This window comes from Phyllobates terribilis, unplaced genomic scaffold, assembly GCF_046119375.1.
Source record: "Phyllobates terribilis strain yellow unplaced genomic scaffold, ASM4611937v1 Scaffold_1__5_contigs__length_1240528914, whole genome shotgun sequence".
In the NCBI taxonomy this organism is placed as follows: domain Eukaryota; kingdom Metazoa; phylum Chordata; class Amphibia; order Anura; family Dendrobatidae; genus Phyllobates; species Phyllobates terribilis.
The window spans coordinates 768,872,236-768,892,601 of record NW_027362761.1 but is presented as its reverse complement, the minus strand read 5'-3'; the positions used below and the strand labels follow the sequence as shown (position 1 = coordinate 768,892,601).

The 20,366-nt window shown below is 48.3% G+C and overlaps 1 protein-coding gene across 2 annotated transcripts in view; it reads left to right on the top strand.

The window, feature by feature from the left end:
- Positions 1-12,806: 12,806 nt before the first annotated feature.
- The window catches only part of FUT10 (fucosyltransferase 10), a 57,212-nt gene continuing 49,652 nt past the window's right edge, over positions 12,807-20,366 (top strand). Inside the window, exon 1 of one of the 2 annotated variants that reach the window (XM_073636965.1) lies at positions 12,807-13,072. The gene's annotated coding sequence lies outside the window, so the exon portion shown is untranslated. Of the gene's footprint in view, positions 13,073-13,153; positions 13,307-20,366 lie in introns of those variants that run through there. The other variant, XM_073636966.1, reaches the window with a different exon arrangement.

Here is a 20,366-nt window from a genome sequence, read left to right as displayed (position 1 = left end):
GAATTGTGTGTTTATTTCAATTAAAGGACTTTATTCTGGGTGTTGTGTTTTTTTAAATACTTTACTAGAAATTCATGGTGGTCATGTCTAATATTGGCGTGACCCCATGAATTTCGGGCTTAGGGCCAGCTGATAATGCCAAGCTGGCCTTAACCCCTTTATTACCCAGTGAGCCACCGCACCAGGGCCCTGGATGAGTTGGGTACAGCGCCAGGAGATGGCGCTTCTATGAACGTGCCATTTTCCGGGGCGGCTGCGGACTGCAATTTGCAGCGGGTGGGGCCCAGAAAGCTTGGGCCTCCCAGGGCTGCGGATTCCAGCTCCCAGCTGCCTAGTTGTACCTGGCTGGGCACAAAAATAGGGCGAAGCCCCACGCATTTTTTTTTTTAATTATTTCATGAAATTCATGGAATAATTAAGAAAAAAAGGGCTTCCCTATATTGTTGTGTCCAACCAGGTACAAATAGGCAGCTGGTGGTTGGGGGCAGCCCGTTCCTGCCTGCTGTACCTGGCTGGACACAAATATAGGGCGAATCCCCACATCAATTTTTTTTAAAATAAATCCTTTATTTTAACACTAAATGACATTTGAGGAGTTAATAAAGATGCAGTCCCTAAATTATTATTTATTTTTTAATTAATTTTTCCCAAAACTTTTGACGTGGGCTTCGCCATGTTTTTGTATGCAAGCCAGGTACAGCATCCAGCTTCTATGAACGCGTCATTTTCCGGGGTGGCTGCGGACTGCAATTTTCAGCGGGGGGGGGCAGAAAGCTTGGGCCTCCCTGCGCTGCAGATTCCAGCCCCCAGCTGCCTAGTTGTACCTGGCTGGACACAAAAATAGGGAGAAGCTTCACGTATTTTTTTTTTTAAATTATTTCATGAAATTCATGAAATAATTAAGAAAAAAAGGGCTTCCCTATATTGTTGTGTCCAACCAGGTACAAATAGGCAGTTGGTGGTTGGGGGCAGCCCGTTCCTGCCTGCTGTACCTGGCTGGACACAAATATAGTGCGAAGCCCCACGTCAATTTTTTTTTAATTATTTCAGGAAATTCATGAAATAATTAAAAAAAATTAATGTGGGGCTTCGCCCTATATTTGTGTCCAGTCAGGTACAGCAGGCAGGAACGGGCTGCGCCCAACCACCAGCTGCCTATTTGTACCTGGTTGGACACAACAATATAGGGAAGCCCTTTTTTTCTTAATTATTCCATGAATTTCATGAATTTAAAAAAAAAATACGTGGAGCTTCGCCCTATTTTTGTGTCCAGCCAGGTACAACTAGGCAGCTGGGGGCTGGAATCTGCAGCGCAGGGGGGCCCAAGCTTTCTGGGCCCCACGCGCTGCAAATTGCAGTCCGCAACCACCCCGGAAAATGGCGCGTTCATAGAAGCGCCATCTTCTGGCGCTGTACCCAACTCATCCAGGGCCCTGGTGCGGTGGCTCACTGGGTAATAAAGGGGTTAAGGCCAGCTTGGCATTATCAGCTGGCCCTAAGCCCGAAATTCATGGGGTCACGCCAATATTAGACATGACCACCATGAATTTCTAGTAAAGTATTTAAAAAAAACACAAACACCCAGAAAAAAGTCCTTTAATTGAAATAAAGACACAATTCTTTATTGTTCTAAATTAAACCATACTTACCGTCACGCCCATTCCAGCTGAAGCCAACGATCTCCTGCAATAAAAGAAAAATAATAAAGCAACCTCATCCTTACCTTTCCATGGCTCCCACGACAGCTTCAGCTCTGCTACATCGAGATGACAGGCTGGACCGCAGCAGAACGCTGCCATCCAGCCTGTCATCCCGCAGACACTGAGAAGCGCAGGCATGCTTGCGCTCCTTAGTGTCTGGCTGTGACGGCATCCAGATGAGCCGAGGTCATGTCCAATGAACTCGGCGCACCTCATGCACGTCACTGACAGCGTGGGAAAATTCTCACGCTGAAGCGCTGAGTGCAGGAGAATTTTCCCACGCTGTCAGGGACGTGCATGAGGTGAGCTGAGTTCATTGGACATGACCTCACCTCATGTATGTCACTGACAGCGTGGGAGAATTCTCACGCTGAAGCGCTGAGTGCAGGAGAATTTTCTCACTCTGTCAGTGACGTGCATGAGGTGAGCCGAGTTCATTGGACATGACCTCGGCTCATCTTTATGCCATCACAGCCTGACACTGAGGAGCGCAAGCATGCCTGCGCTTCTCAGTGTCCGCGGGATGACAGGCTGGATGGCAGCGTTCTGCTGCGGTCCAGCCTGTCATCTCGATGTAGCAGAGCTGAAGCTGTCCTGGGAACCATGGAAAGGTAAGGATGAGGTTGCTTTATTATTTTTCTTTTATTGCAGGAGATCGTTGGCTTCAGCTGGAATGGGCGTGACGGTAAGTATGGTTTAATTTAGAACAATAAAGAATTGTGTCTTTATTTCAATTAAAGGACTTTTTTCTGGGTGTTTGTGTTTTTTTTAAATACTTTACTAGAAATTCATGGCGGTCATGTCTAATATTGGCGTGACCCCATGAATTTCGGGCTTAGGGCCAGCTGATAATGCCAAGCTGGCCCTAACCCCTTTATTACCCAGTGAGCCACCGCACCAGGGCCCTGGATGAGTTGGGTACAGCGCCAGAAGATGGCGCTTCTATGAACGCGCCATTTTCCGGGGCGGCTGCGGACTGCAATTTGCAGCGGGTGGGGCCCAGAAAGCTTGGGCCTCCCTGCGCTGCAGATTCCAGCCCCCAGCTGCCTAGTTGTACCTGGCTGGACACAAAAATAGGGCGAAGCCCCACGTATTTTTTTTTTAAATTATTTCATGAAATTCATGGAATAATTAAGAAAAAAAGGGCTTCCCTATATTGTTGTGTCCGGCTAGGTACAAATAGGCAGCTGGTGGTTGGGCGCAGCCCGTTCCTGCCTGCTGTACCTGACTGGACACAAATATAGGGCGAAGCACCACATCAATTTTTTTTAATTATTTCATGAATTTCCTGAAGTAATTTAAAAAAAATTGACGTGGGGCTTTGCACTATATTTGTGTCCAGCCAGGTACAGCAGGCAGGAACGGGCTGCCCCCAACCACCAGCTGCCTATTTGTACCTGGTTGGACACAACAATAAAGGGAAGCCCTTTTTTTCTTAATTATTCCATGAATTTCATGAAATAATTAAAAAAAAAAAAAACGTGGAGCTTCTCCCTATTTTTGTGTCCAGCCAGGTACAACTAGGCAGCTGGGGGATGGAATCTGCAGCGCAGGGAGGCCCAAGCTTTCTGCCCCCCCCCCCCGCTGAAAATTGCAGTCCGCAGCCGCCCCGGAAAATGGCGCGTTCATAGAAGCTGGATGCTGTACCTGGCTGGCATACAAAAATATGGCGAAGCCCACGTCAAAAGTTTTGGGAAAAATTAATTAAAAAATAAATAATAATTTAGGGACTGCATCTTTATTAACTCCTCAAATGTCATTTAGTGTTAAAATAAAGGATTTATTTAAAAAAAAAAATGGCGTGGGATCCCCCATAATTTTAGTCTCTAGCGGAGGTTAAGCAGACGGCTGGGGCAGATGTTTGAAGCCTGGGAAGGGGGTAAAACCCACGGAGCTTCCCAGGCTACTAATATCAGCCCCCAGCTGAATACCTAGCCTTTAATAGCTATTAAAATGGGGGACCCCCCAAAAAAAATGACGTGGGGTCCCCCCTATTTTAATAGCTAGCAAAGGCTAGGCAGACAGCTGGGGGCTGATATTAATAGCCCAGGAAGGGTGCCATGAATAATGGCCCCCTCCCAGGCTAGAAACACCAGCCATCAGCCGCCCCAGAAATGGCGCATCTGACGCGCCCCCTGGGCCAGTGTTGTTTGGGGGATACCCGGAGCCGGATCGGATGGGGGTTGTAGTCTCCGAGTGGCGGTGACCCGGTCCGTGCCCAGGGTGTCAAGCTCAGTGTGTGGCAGTCCTTATAGATGTTACTAGATGTTCTTTTATGTCGACTACGCCACCCGTTGAATTGCGGTCAATACGGCCGCCGCTGCAGCAGGGTCCGCTGAGGCTGGTGATGTGTGTGCAGCTCAGATAGTATAACCCCCAACGGGAGGGGTATAGCCTCAGGGGGTCAGGTGTAGAGGATGGTGGTTGTGGAGGTGCAGGGAGGATGGTAATGAGACTCAGAGTCGGGCTGTGCAGTTCAGGGTCTTTACTTACTGCTGTTGTTCTGGTCACTCCGGCCTTGAGTGACCGCCCGAGCCGTGCTGCGTCCACCAGGTCCTGGACTCGGCCAACTCCCAAGTAATTCTGGAGCGTGATCCTGAGCTCCCTTTCTGACGTTCCTTCTCTCTGGCCTTCCCCACCAGGGATCCACCTAAGTCCGGCTCCCTCGGGCCTCTTGTTGGTAAACCCTTGTCTCTGGGTTCCCTGACCCTATTCCTGGTCTGCCTTCCGGGTGGATTTAGTGGGTGGTCGTGGCAGATCCTGCCCACGACCTCCGGTCTCTGGCTAAGGATTAATGCCCTCCACCAGCTTGGGATCCGGTACCCTTGTGCCAACTCTTCACCCGCTGATCTAATCTTGGGTTCTTGGAGTTCTCTCTTCTCCCCCTCTGGGTCCTTCTTTCTCCTCTCTCTCTCTCTTGGCCTTGGAGCTGCTCTTCTCCTCTGCTCTCTTCCTCTGACTCTGCACAAAGACCCTGATCTAAGATGGTTCCCACCTTATATACTCCCTCTATGTGTGAGCTCAGGTGACCAGCACCCAATGAGCTCCTAGCTTTACCCAGACTGCTCCCCCTATCTGCCCCTACACTACTGGGATGTTCCACCCCCCTCCCACTCCAGCCAGGGACAGACACTGTCGTACCTGCACATTTCTCTAGTGGGAGTACCATTGGTCTGTCCCCCGGAAATGGGATGTGTGTAGTGCATGCAGCCTACTGAGCTCAGTTCCACACTCCATCCTTACCCGGGAGTGGAATACCACACCTCTGGCTTGAGGTGTAATACCCCTGTAGCAGCCGAATCCTCAGGGTGCTACACATCCATATGATGCGCCAATTCTGGCACTTAGCCTCGCTCTTCCACGCTGCCCTGGTGCGGTGGCAGGGGGTAATAGTGGTGGGGTTCATGTCAGCGCCAGCTGCCATGAAACCCAGGTTAGTAATGATGGGCGTCTATAAGACACCCCCATTACTAACCTACAAAGTGTTGAAAAGAAAAAACACACTACACCCAGAAAAAAATAATTTATTTGAAATAAAACAGACCATTTTATTTAATTCTTAGTTTACTAAAAATAATAGTTACCTGTCCACGTTCCTGCGCTGATCTCCCATGCACAGCTGTCACATCTGGAGATGGTGACAGCTGTGCATGGCTGCTGTAAGCTCACGCTGCCGGGAACACGTCCGCTCCCGGCAGCGGGAGCCACTGACTGAGGTCACCGGAGTGCATTCAGTCAGCGCTGCTCCGGAGACCTCCTTTATGGCAGTGCTGTACCGTGGGAATTTCTCACGATACAGCAGGGCCGTAAAGGAGCTAACCGGAGCAGCGCTGCCTGAACTCCGGCGAACCCTTACGGCCCCGTCATTCTAGCGGCGGCAGCGGTTCAGAGCGGTCACATTCTATGTGGCTGCTCTGAACTGGAGATCTTCGTGGGACACTCGTGGACTACTACGGAGGGGTATGGATAAGGTTGTGGTTTATTATTTTATATTTTATTACAGCAGATCGATGGCTTCGGGGAATTAGGTGTCTAGGTGAGTATAGGTGTAGTTTTTTATTTTTTACTTTATTTTAGGTGGCGATCGGCGGGGACAGGTAATGTATGAACTAATTTATTGTAGGCAACCACTAGCCACCAATGACATGTATTTAACATTTATTGGGGACACAGTAGGGCAATTTAAATAGCAGGATCAGGCTGATGGGAACTACTGCTCCCATCGAGCTGATCCTGCTGGCACGAATGGACGGGGGACAGACATAGGCCGATGGGAGTAGTAGTGTCACATCGGCCTATGTCTGCCTGCACGCACACACCCCCCAGACATCGCATAGACACCGCACACACCCTCGCAGACATCGCACAGACACCGCACACATCGCACAGACACCGCGCACACCCGCACACACCCACAAACATCGCACAGACCCGCAGACACCGTACAGACACCCCACACACCCGCACACACACGCAGACATCGCACACACACCCCGCACACACACGCGCACACACACTAATCATGACCGGTCTGATGGTCTGGGAGGTGAGGCTGACCTGTGCGGCCGTGGGAAAGTTCATGTGAGTTCATGCAATGCAGTCAAGCATGAAGTCACATGAACCCTCTGAGGGCACCGCAGCTACTTCAAATTAACAGCTGATCAGCATCACCTGATACCTCAGCTGTTCATTTGAAATAACCGGCGGGAAAGCGCAGCACAGAACGGGAAAGCCGGCGGTGAAGTCTTTTCACTGCCGGCTTCCCCGCCCGGGTCCTTCGCTCCCCGCTCCTTGGTGCTGCTCTCCCCGCCCGGTCCTAACTTACGATCGGGATGGGAGGTGGCGAGGGGAGCGGAGGATCGGGGTGGGAGGCTGCGGGGAAGCAGTATGGGGCTGTGTGATTGTTTAAAAGCCGGCGGCTTTTTACCGCGCGCCGGCTTTTAAACAATCAGGAGAATTCTCCCCCGCTGGGATGGCATTCTGATGACAGGCTGGATCTCAGCTGAGCGCTGCCACCCAGCTTGTCATCCTTCAGAGACACTGCAGAGCGCAGGCATTATGGAAACTTCCGATTCCGGTATTCGATATTGTAAAAGTATCGGAATTAAGTATCGGAATTCCGATACCGCGAATATCGGCCGATACCCGATATTTCAGTATCGGAATGCTCAACACTAGTGATATACCAACACAGAGAAGCATATATTTGTGAAGCGTAAAGGAAATGATACATCATTGTCTAAATATTTTAAAAATATAAATCCCAAAAATTGTGACGTGCATTTGTATTAACCCCCCTGAGTCAATACTTTGTAGGACCACCTTTCACTGCAATTACTGCTGCAAGTCTTTTGGGGTATGTCTCTATCAGCTTTGCACATTCAGGTTATGTGCCCACGATACGGAGTCGCTTGCGGCCCCGACTCTGCGGAATAGCCGCACAGCTTCCACCCTCATTATCCAAATGAGTTGCGCCATTTTTTTCACATGCAGACTTTCCTTATAGATGTTAAGTCTATGGGGAAAGTCCACATGTGGACCTGCAAGAGAAATTGACATGCTGAGGGTCTGAAAGATGCGCCGCATGTCAGTTTCCGCGGGTGAGCCGCAGGTGCCCAGAGACGCATAGTGGACATGGGATTTCTAGTAATCTCATCCACTATGTTATAACATCTGGCCGACCGGGGGTTTGACGCTGCATAACATCCAAAAAAAATAAAAATATGCTGTACCCATAAATAAATATTGTTATGACAAAAAACAAAAAAAACACAATAAAAGTACACATATTTGGTACTGCCGCATCCGCAAAGACCTGAGCTATAAAACTGTCCCACTAGTTAACCCCTTTAGTGAACACGGTAATAAAAAAGCAAAGCAAAAAATGATGCTTTTCATCATACAGCCAAACAAAAAATGGAATAAAACACGATCAAAAAGACGAATGTAAATGAAAATGGTACCACTGAAAACGTCATCTTGTTCCGCAAAAAAAAACATGCCACCATATAGCTCCATCAGCCAAAAAATAAACAAGTTATAGCTTTCAGAATAAAGTGATGAAAAAAAAAAATTTTTTTTTATAAAATAGTTTTGTGTAAAAGCGGCAAAACATAGAAAAAGCTATAAATGTATCGCTGTAAACGTACTGACCCGAAGAATAAATCTGCCTTATCAATTTTACCGCATGTGGAACAGCACAATTCCATTTGTCCGGAAATGGTACCAATAAAAATGTCAACTTGTCCCACAAAAAACAAGCCCTTACATGACTCTGTCGGCCGAAATATGGAAAAATAGCCTGTCCAAGAAAAGCATCTTTTACTGTGTGACATATGCCAAACGTAAAAACTCAATATGAATCGCTGTGATCGCACCGACCCGAAGAATAAAGTCGTCTAATCACTTATACTGCACGAGGAACAGCGTAAAAAATAAACTCTAGGGTTAGGGTTACAGTTAGGGTTGTGTTAGGGTTAAGGTTGTGTTAGGGTTGTACTAGGGTTTGAGTTACCATTAGGGTTAGTGTTACGGTTATGATTGTGTTGGGGTTAGGGTTGTGTTAGGGTTAGGGTTGTATTAGGGTTGGGGTTAGGGTTGTGTTAAGGGTTCTGTTGGACTTGGGATTTTTTCAAAAGTAAAGAAAAAAAAATGATGACGATATGGTGACTAGTGTTGAGCGCAAGTGCTCACTACTTGAGTTTGCATTGGGTGATCAGGTATGCACCAAGTATCGCTAATGCTCGATTGACATGCTCAAGTCCGCATGTTTATACTTGGTGCATACCTGAGTACCTGATGCAAGCTCAAGTAGCGAACACTTGCGCTCAAAACTAATGACAACTTATTCAATATGATGACCTAATGTTATCAATTCTCTGTGTTCAAATGTTCATTATACCCCTTGATAAAATCCTTGAGGGGTCTAGTTTCCAAAATTGAGTCACTTGTGGGGGTTTCCACTGTTTAGGCACAGCAAGGGCTCTCCAAATGCGACATAGCATCTGCTCTTGATTCCAGCCAATTTTGCGTTCAAAAAGTCACACAGTGCTCCTTCCCTTTTGAACCCTGCCGTGCGCCCAAACAGTGTTTTTTCCCCACATATGGGGTATCTACGTACTCAGGAGAAATTGCACAAGTTTTTGGGGTCTATTTTCTCCTCGCACTCTTGTGAAAGTAAAAAATTTGGGGCTAAAAGATAATTTTTGTGGAAAAAGTTAAATTTTTTTATTTTCACGGCTCTACATTATAAGCTTCTGTAAAGCACCTGGGGGTTCAAGGTGCTCACCACACATCTAGATAAGTTCCATGAGGGGTCTAGTTTCCAAAATGGGGTCAGTTGTGGGTGGTTTCCACTGTTTAGGCACATCAGGGGCTTCCCAAACGCGACATGGCATCCGCTAATTATTCCAAATTTTACATTCAAAAAGTCAAATGGTGTTCCTTCCCTTCCGAACCCTGCCGTGCACCCAAGCAGTGGTTTTCCCCCACATATGGGGTATCTGCTTACTCAGGAGAAATTGCACAACAAAATGCTTGGTGCAATTTCTCCTGCTACCCTTATGAAAATGCAAACTTAGGGGCTGAAAAACATTTTTGTGGGAAAAATGTGAGAATTTTATTTTTACGGCTCAATGTTATAAACTTCTGTGAAGCACCTGGGGGTTCAAGGTGCTCATTACATATCTTGATAAGTTCCCTGAGGGGTCTAGTTTCCAAAATGGTGTCACTTGTTGGGGGTTTCCACTGTTTAGGCACATCAGGGGTTCCCCAAATGCGACATGGCGTCCGCTAATTATTCAAGCAAATTTTACATTCAAAAAGTCAAATGACGCTCCTTCCCTACCCGAGCCCTGCCGTGTGCCCAAACAGTGGTTTTATCCCACATATGGGGTATCGGCGTGCTCAGGAGAAATGGCACAACAAATTTTGGTGTCCATTTTTTCCTGTTACCCTTGCAAAAATAAAAAAATTTGGGTCTAAGGCTATGTGCCCACGTTGCGGACCTGAAGCATATTTTTTACGCTTCTCCCTGGCGGGAAAATCGCATGCGGATATTACATGCGGTTTTCCCGCCAGGTAGAAGCGTTTGTGAGGCGTCTTTGCATGCATTTCCGCATGCGGGTTATCAAGCACTTCTCCAAGCATCACTTGGAAAAGTGCTTGACAACTTGTTCAGAATGGTAAAAAATAAAAAAAAAACCTTTATACTCACCTTCTGATGCATTCTCTGCCCCGTCCGGAGGCTTGAGCGGCTCACGCTGTTGTGTGCAGGACCTGCGGTGACGTCATTGAGTCATGTGGTGGGTCACATGACTCAATGACGTGGCAGGTCCTTCAGACAACAGCGCGACGGAGGGAAAACATCAGAAGATAAGTATAAACTTTATTTTATTCTTTTTTTAACAGGTTCTTTGGTACCCAGGTCTGGATGAGAGTCTCCTCTCATCCAGACTTGGGTACCATCCGCACGTTGATTCCGCTGCGCTTCCGCAAAATTAATGAACATGCTGCGGATTTTTGACCGCAGCATATACGCTGCGGAAAAATCCGCAGCATGGGCATTGACATTGCGGAATGCCATTGGGGACCATGGGGTGCGGATATACATGCGTTTTTCAAGCGTTTACGCTGCGGAAATTCCGCAGCATATACGCTTGAAAAACGCTACGTGGGCACACAGCCTTAAGTAACATTTTTGTGAAAAAAGTTAAATGTTCATTTTTTTCTTCCACATTCCATTCCTGTGAAGCACCTGAAGGGTTAATAAACTTCCTGAATGTGGTTTTGAGCACCTTGAGGGGTGCAGTTTTAAGAATGGTGTCACTTTTGGGTATTTTCTGTCATAAAGGCCCTTCAAAGTCACTTCAAATGTAATGTGGTCCCTAAAAAAATTTTTTTTGTAAATTTTGTTGGAAAAATTAGTAATCACTGGTCAACTTTTAACCCTTATAACTGCCTAACAAAAAAAATGTTGGTTCCAAAATTGTGCTGAATGCTTATATAAAGTAGACATGTGGGAAATGTTATTTATTAACTATTTTGTGTGACACCTCTCTGATTTAAGGGCAGAAGAATTCAAAGTTTAAAAATTGCAAAATTTTAAAAATTTTCGCCAAATGTCTGATTTTTTCACAAAATAACGCAAGTCATATCGAATACATTTTACCACTATCATGAAGTACAATGTGTCAGGAAAAAAAGATAGAGGATTTGTGCATTAGAGTAAAAATATATGCTACTGGTTTTTTGAGACCCACATCATTCTCCCATTGGGTCTGAAAATGGATGTTAGTTTCGTCCAAGGGCTCGATCAATAGAAAGTATCAAAAGGACAACGTATGGCGTAGGGGCACTGTGTCCAAGCAGGCTGTTTCGAAGACTATCTTGTTATTATTGTAAAACTGCCTAAAAAAGAGAGAGTGTAGAACATGGGAAACCTGTCCAACTCTCCAGATTCCCAGTGGGGATGGGGCAGAGAGGCCAAGGAGGTGTTTACTCGATGGTCAAATATGTCCTGCTCCAAAGTGAGATTTGAGAGTGGACTGTTTGGTGAGTACAGCAGGTACGGGTAGCCACAATCGTGAAATGTGTTTTAAGTTCTTTAACCCCAGCCAGGTCCATCCAAGGGGTAGCAATTAAAGGGATATTTGTAAAGCCTTGCTAAATCTCGACCCCACATCCGTGATTTAAGAAATGTCTGTATGCATTCATTCTACTCAATGGATCTGTGTGTTGCAAAAAATATTGGGCAGCACATGCACATTTCACACAGATGTGTTAATGCAGCATAAAGTTAAGTTCACACAAGCGTTTAAGAAAAAACATCTAATTTTTATCTAAAAAAAAACAGACATTTTTTCATCTGTGTGTCATTCGTATGGAATCTGTATGGCATCCGTTTCTATACACCAGCAGTAGAGATTTCCTGAAATTCGCAGGTTCACACAAATTCAACCATTTTGATATTCAATCTGCGGTTCACAAAAAAAACATGCCTGGCACTATTTCCCACACTGCTGAAGCATCAGAGAACAGGCTAATGTCATTTTGCGCTGCCCTGCAGCTATGACATGTCACGGATTATCATACCATGTATAGGGTTGCCTGGGCCATCTGAGATCACTGGTTCCCAGTGGAGCAAACTTTGTATGGCAGAGACAGTTTCCATCTCGAGTCACTGGATAAGTCTCTCTCTGCTGTAGCGTGTACGCTCTTATGGTTAACGTGGTCCTCTCTTTCTTACTCCTGTAGAGTGTAGGCTCTTATTGTCAGCAGGGTTCTCTCTTTCTGTCTCATATAAAGTGAAAGCTCTTATGATCAGCAGGGTCCTCACTCACTCTTCTGTAGAGTGTAAGCTCTTGTGATCAGTGGGGTCCTCTTTCTCACCTGTAGAGTGTAAGCTCTTGTGGTCAGTGGGGTCCTCCCTCTCTCGCCTGTAAAATGTAAGCTCTTATGATCAGCTAGGTTTTATCGCTCTCTTCTCAATGGTGTGTTTTTTTCAAGCAATTGCAAGCTTTCCAGTATTCAGATTGAGATGAATTCATTTGCTGCAAATTTAATATTTTGGCAAGTTGGCAAATTTGAATTTCAAAAGATCGGCTCATCTGTAATTAGCATTGAATAAAATGTACAAGGCCAAATAGTTTCCTTTGTTATTAATGGCAATGTTTCTGTAGAAACAAGATGCTATATGGTTGATCTGTATGGTATCCATTTTTTTTCTGCACTCTTTGACTTAAAGAAGTAAGTCATGTAATATACAAAAGAGAATAGTGCACACTGCGATTTTCTTTTTAATGTGGACATCTAAAGAGCCCTATTCACCCTATGCACTCGGCCAGAAAATACAGTTATATGAACATAGCCTCACACTGATTTATGGCTACTTAGTGCAAACAAGTTTGTGAACTGAAATAAGTTAATCAAAGCTGTCAAATAATAATTATAAGCGTTATTGTGCAAAAGATACGCTTATAAGTCCCTTTTGTCCTCATCAGAAATGCCAGGAGTTCTGCTTTTCTCAGTTTCTGTCTTTCAAAGCTCCTACTTATAGCTTTCCAGAGTACAAGAAGTAAACTGAAAACTCTGGGTATGATCCACTGTAATAGGAGGCAGCCATTAATAGGAAAAACTGAAGAGCTGTAGCTATAGCCAGAAAGAATCCAGGCCAGGTTCTCTCTCAGCCTGCTGTCATTGTATTCCCAGATGCTGTGACTTCATCTAGCAAGCTGTGAGCTGGATTCCTGTGAGTGAATGGGGCTCAGGGCATGAACATACTAGTCTCCAGCCTGGGAGAGAAGTCTTCTGCCAGAGTTTACAGCTGGCTGAGCTGAGCCATGGAGGAAGTAGAGGCTGTGAGAAGAAGGCTGGTTAGTAATGGAAGCATGCCTGCTCTTGTCATCCCCTTCACTCTCTGTATTTACTGTCACTCCAGTTCTGCTGCGGCGATTGTGACGTATTATTGATGTGTGATATTCGGATGTTAGACATGTATATTGCTTCATGTTTACATCACGAGGTAGAGCTTCCAAAAGATGTCTCAATGTGTCCATGTTACAGAGATCTGCGATTGCAAGGTTTAGGACCACGTAATAGTTAAGAACGTGAGTTCACCTATTATATTTCTGATAAAAGCGAATTTTGGTAAATCATGTCGGGATGTAATTATCAAGGCTATTATGTCACTTTTCTGGTGGCATCTCATTGAGAAGAACATGCTCAGGCTATGCAACATATTCATCATGCCTCCTGTCTCTTTTCCTGGCACAAATTTCCTATGAAATAGAATTTGTTAGTGTAGCACAGCAGTAATATCCATAAGGCCTCATTCAGATATCTATTTTTCATGTACAGTACGTGTTGTATATGTATTTTCACAGAGCATTTATGTACCCTCTATAGTCTATTTGTACATGTTTTTAATGAATCAAGTGGGCTGCAAAAAAGAAACGTGAGTTTTTGATTCAAGCTGTGGATCAAAATCACACATGTAGTCTGTGGGTCTGTGCATATGTAATACAGGTGTCGGGATGCAATGCACATAGATCACGAGTCAGAAACAGTAAGGCTGTGTGCCCACGATGCAGATTTAATGCGTTTCTGCGGCGGCATTTCCACCGCGGAAATGCATTAAAATCGCCTGTTAAGATGTCTGCCATGTTTCTAAATGATAATCCGCATGTGCTTTGCACATGCTGCGGAAATTTCCTCTGGATATTATCATTGCGGAAAAATCCACAGCACAACCAATTTGGGCACGAAATCACGCCCATTGACTTGCATTGAACTGCATAACATCCACGTGTATACCTGTATACATGCGGATACTATGCGGTTCAATGCGCGGATGGTACCTGGGTTGGGAGAAGAGGAGACTCTCATCCACCCGGGTACCATCGTACCTGCAAGTTTAAAAAAGAATAAAGTAAAAAATAAAAAAAAATTATTCATACTAACCTCTCCGGCTGCCCCCGGTCTCCTCCCGGTGACGATCCTCTCTCCTGGGCGTCACGCGGTGTACTGGCAGGACCTGCGGTGACGTCATTTAGTCAGCTGATGGTCACGCGACTGCTGACGTCAGTGGTCAGGTGATGGAGAGGAGAGAGGATCATCGCCGGGAGGAGCCCGGGGGCCGCCGGAGAGGTGAATATAAGGTTTTTTTTATTTTTAACTTTTTATTTCTTTTTTTTTAGTAAGGATGCAGCATTTGCAAGCAGAACTCTCTGGTCACACAATCAATATAAATTCATGCCAGTTGCATGGATTTATATTGTGTGACCAACTCGTCAAGCCCTTTTCCAAGTGATGCTCAAAATTGCTTGGAAAAGTGCTTGAAAAAACACATGCATAAATGCATGTAAAAACGCTTAGAAAACACTTCTCCCTGGCAGAAAAAACGCATGTAAATCTGCATGCTTTTTTTCTGCCAGGGAAAGGAAAAAATGCTCAGGAAATTTCTGCTTGCAATCTGCATCGTGGGCACATAGCCTAAAGGATTGATATAACCCAATTTATATACAGCAATGACTTTAAACAATTAGTGTTAGTAACGAGGCAAATGAACAGTAGAACTAATAACACTAAGCTTGAAGTAGCAAAGAAAGTCTTTCACTAATTAACGGTAATGTTCTTTTCACAAAGGTGGTGCGCCCTGTCGTAGGAGTCACCACGTAAGTTATCTCTCCCTATCTGGCCCTAGTGGTGGTCACTTTAGGCCGCAAGTCTCTTTCTTACATAGTCTATCAAAGCCAGTTGAACCTCCCACACACCAGCCAACCCCATCCCAACCTGAAATCCTTGTCCCAGCCGTTACCGTAGGTGATACCTGGAAGTGATGGCGCTGTTCACTCACGCTGTTCCTCCGCAATCACATGCGTGTCTCTCCTGTCACGGTTCTCCTCGCGGGTCTTCTCGGCTTAACCGTCGGTGGGAGTATCTTAGGCTCTGGGCAGAGAGGACTAGGCATCGGATCTTGACAGTCACACCGGGTTTTTGAGGCTTGACCAGCGCAGGGTGCGGATCCTGGTCCTGACCAGTGAAGGCAGAACTTGGAGTTCTCCTACAGGGGATCCAGATCTTGCCAGGCAGTGACCTGCATCTGGGTGGCGCAGACTTCCCGCTGAGGCCTGTCACACTTTTTTTAGCATATGAGAAAATCACTGATGGAAAGAACTGACACATTTCACCAAGCATTGGTGAAAATCTATTCCAAAATACTGATTAAAATTGGACAGTTTTTTTGAGACAAGAAAATTCAATGATATCTGAACAAGGTCTTAGTAAATATAGGAAGGGAAATAAAGGCACTAGAAAGAATCCAGAAAACTAGCAGATGGCTGCCATTTTGCTGGATTTGAATGAATTGAATCACAAAAAGATTGCAAATTTGATTCACTATAAATACAGTGAATATCCCTCTTCAGTAGGCAGAATTGTAGATAACTGTGATGCAGTCGGTGGAGTAGGAATTATTAAAGGGAATCTGTCAGCAGGTTTTTGCTACCTCATCTGAGAGCAGCATGATGTAGGCAAAGAGACCCTGAATCCAACGAGGTATTGTAGCACCCTGAGGATTCGGCTGCTACAGGGGTATTGCACCTCAACCCAGAGGTGTGATATTCCACTCCCGGGTAAGGATGGAGTGTGGAACTGAGCTAGTAGGCTGCATGCACTACACACATCCCATTTCCGGGGAACAGACCGATGGTACTCCCACTAGAGAAATGTGCAGGTACGACAGTGTCTGTTCCTGGCTGGAGTGGGAGGGGGGTGGAACATCCCAGTAGTGTAGGGGCAGATAGGGGGAGCAGCCTGGGTAAAGCTAGGAGCTCATTGGGTGCTGGTCACCTGAGCTCACACATAGAGGGAGTATATAAGGTGGGAACCATCTTAGATCAGGGTCAGTCAGTTGTCAGTCAGCCACAGTCAGTCAGTCAGACAGTCTGTCTGAGAGCCTGAGAAGCAGAGCAGAGGAGAAGAGAGAGAGACCCAGAGGCGCAGAGGGGACCCCAAGAGCCCATAAGAGAGCTAATAGGGTGAAGGGTCGGCAACAGGGTACCGGATCCCAAGCTGGCAGAGGCTACAGCACACCTTAGCCAGGAACCGGAGGTCGTGGGCAGGATCTGCCACGATCACCCACTAAATCCACCCGGAAGGCAGACCAAGAATAGGGTCAGGGAGCCCAGAGGAGGCTTGACCAACAAGAGGCCCGAGGGAGCCGGACTTAGGTGGATCCCTGGTGGGAACGGCCAGAAGAAGGGAGAGACAGAAAGGAGCTCAGGACCACACTCCGGAGTTGCCTGGGAGTTGACCGAGTCCAGGACCTGGTGGACGCAGCACGGCTTGGGTGGTCACTGCTGTACACAGTGACCCGAGCAACACCAGTAAGTAAAACCCTGGAACTGCATTTTATGCCTCTGAGTCTCCTTGCTGCACCTTCACAACCACCATCCTCCACGGCTGACCCCCTGAGGCTATACCCCTCCCGTTGGGGGTTATACTACCTAAGCTGCACTCACATCATCAGCCTCAGTGGACCCTGCTGCAGCGGCGGCCGTATTGACCGCAAATCAACGGGTGGCGTAGTCGACACAAAAGAACATCTAGTAACATCATAAGGACTGCCACACACTGAGCTTGACACCCTGGGCACGGACCGGGTCACAGCCACTCGGAGACTACAACCCCCATCTGATCCGGCTCCGGGTATCCCTAACAGCACTGGCCCAGGGGGCGCGTCAACTTTGGCGTAGTCGGCAGGATAACGTGCCCGCAACAACCGGGTACTGCGTGCCTGAAGAAAAGTTCATTGTTACCTTAAAAAGAAGTCTCCCGCCGGTTCCGGAGGGTCCCCGCCAACGGACCCCATCACAGGTCGTTTCCCGCCACTGGGAAGCGATTCCCGCCATTTCCAAAGATTTCCCGCCTTGGAAGAGCGGACGCCATTATGGGCGTGCCAGAGGGTGGCAAGAGGCCACCTCCCATCGTGGGCCAGGTCGAAGAATGGCGCCAAAAGCGGAAACCGCGCCCACCAACAGAGACTGTGATGCTGGAAGTGTCCATCAGCGTAAGAGAACTGCCCCTGGAACTGAAGTTGCCCCGGGACCACCCTCAATGTGGGCGGAGACAGAAGAAGAGAACAAAGATGGATGTCGCCTGGAGCAGTCTGGAGAGAGCGCACCCGGAGACAAGACGTCTGGAAGAGAGTCCAGAGAGAGCCTACCCGGAGATGGAGGGAGAGTCAGGCAGCACCGACCCAGTGGTCAGGAGCCTGTTGCAGGTCGCCACTCCAGAAGGCCTGCTAGAGATCCTAGCACAGCTCCCCCGAGACCGGGAGTGTGCACAGACTGCGCTGGAGGGCCTCGCACGGAGGATGGCCCAGGTGCAGCGAGAGACGTTGGCGGAGTGGAGCCGAGAGATGGCCCAGCAGACCGAAACCCGACAGCGGAGCACGCCACCCGAGACGAGGAGACAGACCGCCTCTGAGGATGGTGCAGGAGGACTGAAGGCCGGAGACGGCGCCGAGAAGGGAGCTGAACGGACGGAGGCAGGTAAAGGGGACGTCTCTACCCCGAGCCGGGAAACCGCGTGCCTGCCCCAGCTCCCCGTCGCAGAGCCCGAAATTCCCCCTGCCGTGCCCGTCGCTGCATCGTCACCGCCGCCGACTAGGCCTCAACCGGAAACCGCGGCCGCGACCCCTGTGACGTCACACGCCTCGACCTCGAGCGTGGCCAAGCAGGAGATACCACCGGCCTGGTCGCAAGGCCTAGTACCTCCGGGCGCCGCAATACCAACAGCGCCCCCTACCTCCGCGGAGCCACCGGCCTGGCCGCAGGGCCGAGTAACCACGGGCGCCGCCGTTCTTACGGTGCCCTTTGCCTTTAGGGTGCCCCAAGCCTGGTCGCAAGGCCTGATCGACCCGGGCGCCACTACCATCAACGCGCCCTCAACATCTAGAGTGCCGCACCTGGGTGAAAATCTATTTGCCCAGCATACGTGCCCGGATGGGCAGCCCTTCATATGGCCCCAGGAGTACATTCAGCTGGAACTCCAGAGAGCAAGGCCCATGTGCGAGCCCCTGATTCCGGCTCAGAAGCCTGTAAAGAGGACCTCGCCCCCGCTGGAGGAGGCACAGTTCGAGTGGGACCCCACCGGAGAAGACCTCATGGGGTTCACTCAGGAGACTCGGGCGGCCGCAGCAGAGCGTGCAGAGTGCTGCCGGCAGCAGCTCGAGGTCTTCGAGAGGGAGCGGAGAGAGAGGCGGGTCCGGGAATAGCAAGCGCAGATAAGGAGCGCGGAGCAGAAGAGCCGGACCAGGAGGAATCCCCGTGCAGCACATGGTCCCCCTTCCACCGGGACTGTGATAAAATTCAACATGCAGCACGGATGGGGCTTCATTAGAGACCATCAGACCCCCGGCGACGTCTTTGTAACCCGCAGAGATGTAGAAAGCCATCTGCCGGAGGGACACAGAGGTCGTGACCTGTATGTAGGGGACGAGGTCACATTCACCCGGCACAAGTGTGCCAAAGGACCCTACGCCCTCCATGTGCATCGCCTGACAGAGGAGGAGCTGCGGTGTGAGGAGGAGCAAGAGGACCCGGACGGGTCTGAAACTGAAACCAACCAACAAGAAAGAGCAGGAGGACGCCATCGTTGAAGTACGGTAGAGAGAGACTGTACATAGTTACCCGTCAGGGTATAAGAACTGTTCTAGTTAAAATATAGTCCCCGTTGGGACCAGCCAATTGAACTGATGTCCGTGTGTCCCTAGTTCCTAATACCTGGCCGAGGACTGAGAGCGGCCATATCCCCTTGTATATAGTTGCGCTTCCTAAAGCGCCCCCTACCGGTTTTATAGGGAACTGTTTTATTCCAAAGGAGACTGTCACACTTTTCCCGGTCACAAGTTGCACCGTGGCCGGAGGAATAAGAATGTTTCCAATGAAAAGTTTTATATGAAAAGTTTGATAGCTGATAATATATATATTGTTTTATATGTTTATGAAAAAAATTGTATGTTTTGGATGTTTATATTTTACAGCCCGAGGACGTGCTGTGATTTACCAGGGGGGAATGTAGCACCCTGAGGATTCGGCTGCTACAGGGGTATTGCACCTCAACCCAGAGGTGTGATATTCCACTCCCGGGTAAGGATGGAGTGTGGAACTGAGCTAGTAGGCTGCATGCACTACACACATCCCATTTCCGGGGAACAGACCGATGGTACTCCCACTAGAGAAATGTGCAGGTACGACAGTGTCTGTTCCTGGCTGGAGTGGGAGGGGGGTGGAACATCCCAGTAGTGTAGGGGCAGATAGGGGGAGCAGCCTGGGTAAAGCTAGGAGCTCATTGGGTGCTGGTCACCTGAGCTCACACATAGAGGGAGTATATAAGGTGGGAACCATCTTAGATCAGGGTCAGTCAGTTGTCAGTCAGCCACAGTCAGTCAGTCAGACAGTCTGTCTGAGAGCCTGAGAAGCAGAGCAGAGGAGAAGAGAGAGAGACCCAGAGGCGCAGAGGGGACCCCAAGAGCCCATAAGAGAGCTAATAGGGTGAAGGGTCGGCAACAGGGTACCGGATCCCAAGCTGGCAGAGGCTACAGCACACCTTAGCCAGGAACCGGAGGTCGTGGGCAGGATCTGCCACGATCACCCACTAAATCCACCCGGAAGGCAGACCAAGAATAGGGTCAGGGAGCCCAGAGGAGGCTTGACCAACAAGAGGCCCGAGGGAGCCGGACTTAGGTGGATCCCTGGTGGGAACGGCCAGAAGAAGGGAGAGACAGAAAGGAGCTCAGGACCACACTCCGGAGTTGCCTGGGAGTTGACCGAGTCCAGGACCTGGTGGACCCAGCACGGCTTGGGTGGTCACTGCTGTACACAGTGACCCGAGCAACACCAGTAAGTAAAACCCTGGAACTGCATTTTATGCCTCTGAGTCTCCTTGCTGCACCTTCACAACCACCATCCTCCACGGCTGACCCCCTGAGGCTATACCCCTCCCGTTGGGGGTTATACTACCTAAGCTGCACTCACATCATCAGCCTCAGTGGACCCTGCTGCAGCGGCGGCCGTATTGACCGCAAATCAACGGGTGGCGTAGTCGACACAAAAGAACATCTAGTAACATCATAAGGACTGCCACACACTGAGCTTGACACCC